The sequence below is a fragment of the Echinops telfairi genome, unplaced genomic scaffold (assembly GCF_000313985.2).
Source record: "Echinops telfairi isolate 266 unplaced genomic scaffold, ASM31398v2 ScPeMD7_17;HRSCAF=63, whole genome shotgun sequence".
NCBI classification, from domain to species: domain Eukaryota; kingdom Metazoa; phylum Chordata; class Mammalia; order Afrosoricida; family Tenrecidae; genus Echinops; species Echinops telfairi.
In genome coordinates, this window is record NW_022103914.1 from 8,043,120 (window position 1) to 8,045,590 (window position 2,471).

Consider the following 2,471-nt stretch of genomic DNA (forward strand, 5'->3'; position numbering starts at 1 on the left):
GTTGTGGCATGGCCAGCTCATTTTTGTTCAGCGTGGGCATGCGGTGGAGACAACCCCTCCATCCCTAATCTTGCTACCTTGTACTATTACTATATCAAGGTACTCCGAGTGTAGACACCTTCTGGTATCATTTCAATGGGTCATTATATCTGCCCTTTACTTTCAAATGATCCTGAGAGAAAGAAGGCAAATGTGTCAAATTGTTACAAATATTAACCCACCATCTTTCCTGCAGTTTTGATATTTTTTTCAAAATAAAAACTTGGGAGGACACTAGAAAACTAGGCTCAGTTGGGCTGCCATCTGAAAGGTCCGTCATTGGAAATCACCACCTTCCCCACAGGAAGAAGACGGGGCTTCTTGCTCCTGCACACAGTGACAGTCTCCGCGGCTCAGGGCGTTGCTACCCTGTCCACAGGGCGCCATCAGTTCGCCGGGACTGGAGGCCTCAGGAGCCCTGGAGGCTAAGAGCAGACGGAATCCTGCTAGCAGGCTCGACTCAGCTGGTCATCCTGAACTGCAGAAACCTGGGCCCGCCTCTGCCTTCTGCCAGCCCTGCCATTCAGCCAGCTTTGCCAGCTCCCGAAGTGGCACATCTAAACTTGGCAGGATGCCAGTTTCTTTCTAAATTATAAACAATAAAAACTTACATTTTCAAAAACATTAATCATTTCAGTACATATTCTAGTACCAAATTCCGTTTAGTTGACTCTTAAAAGGTTAATTACTTCCCATTTAGCAGCATTTGTTAATATATCCTATTTTTAGATGGAAGGATGGTGGTGGCATGAAAGTTAAGGCCCAGCTACTAACTGAAAGGTCAGAGATTCAAACCCACTGACGACTCAAAGGGAAAAAGACGTGGTGATCTGCTGCTGTAAAGATTAGAGCCTCGGAAACCCCATGGGCCAGTTCCACTCTCTCCCGTAGGGTGACTTCCTTTTGGGATGGACTCCACAGTGTCCCACAGCAACGTTTTTAAATGCAGGGGTTTCCTTGCAAAACATCTCAACACCGGTCATTTCCATTGGCCCTTTCCTCGTTCTGGGCCTCAAGGCACGTGAATGTCAGCCGTCTGGTGTGAGAGATGTGGAAGCTGAGGGGGAGAAGCAAAGAAACTCCCCCAAATCACCCAGGGAGATGCTGACAGGTTCTAAAGAGAAAGGGAGACCCCTGCACTCCTGCCCCTGCTCCTGTTCACTGGCCCACCCACACTAGGAGTGACCAAGCTTGGGAAATGCCAGTACAGGTTGTCCCCAATTTACAATGGGGTTCTCTTTCCATGACTCTGTTGATAGTTGATTCTAAGGTAAGTCAAGTACCTCCCCAACCCCCAGTATTTTTACTGCCTTTGGTTATCGATGATTATAAATCCCGTATTTACTTATCTTTGAGGGTTGGCGGTGATCCCAAACACCAAATTCGCTGCCATAAAAGTTGATTGCAACTCACAGTGTCCCTGTGGCATGGAACAGAACTGTCCTGCATACATTGCTAGGAAAATAACTCTCTTTTCTTTAAAGACCCGCTGGTCCATCTCATTTAATAACAGTATCAAATGCCAAAAGGAACAAAAGCAAATGTGTGCACAATTGTGCACTTTTCTGAAAGGTCTATTTCAGCATAGATCTATGATGAGATAGGTAGTTAAATACATTTAAACAATGTGTAAGTGACTGCACCAGTGCAGTGTTTAAAGGAGCTGAAAGCCTCTTCTTTTTCCCATCATGTGGCAAGTGGGTTTGAACTACTGACCTTGTCATTAGCAGCGCAGTTTGTAACCCACAATACCACAAAGGCTCCTCTTTAAGAATGATCTCACTCACTCACTCACTCCCATCAAGTTGATGCTGACTCATAGCCACCCTGAACAACAGGGTAGGACTGCCCCTGTGAGTTTCTGAGACTATAACTCTTCATGGGAATAGAAAACTCCATCTTTCTCCCATGGAGCAGATGGTGGTCTCAAACTGCGGACCTTGCAGGTATCACCCCAATGCATCACCACTAATCCACTAGGGCTCATTTTTGAGAGATGTCATCAGCAAATTAAGCAACACTGTAAATAGTGGCGGAGGCCTGCTAGCCTAGTGGGTGGTGAAATGCATTACACATTGAGCTGCAAACCACCAGCCACTCGTCTGGAGAAAGATGAGGCTTCCTACTGCCATAAGGAGTTACAGTCTCATTCATAGAAGCCTACATACAGGCATGTACATATGTAAATACATATACAATGACAGGGGAATAGAACTATGGACTCATAGCTATACGTTAAGAATTAAGGTAGCAGACAGACATTGGGCCTTGACTCGAGTACTCCCTCAATGCAAGAACACTTTGTTCTAATAACCTGGCATTCTGTGATGCTCACCTTCCCAACATGATCGCTGAAGACAAAATGGGTGCATAAGCAAATGTGGTGAAGAAAGCTGATGGTGCCTGGCTATCAAAAGACATAGCATCTGGGA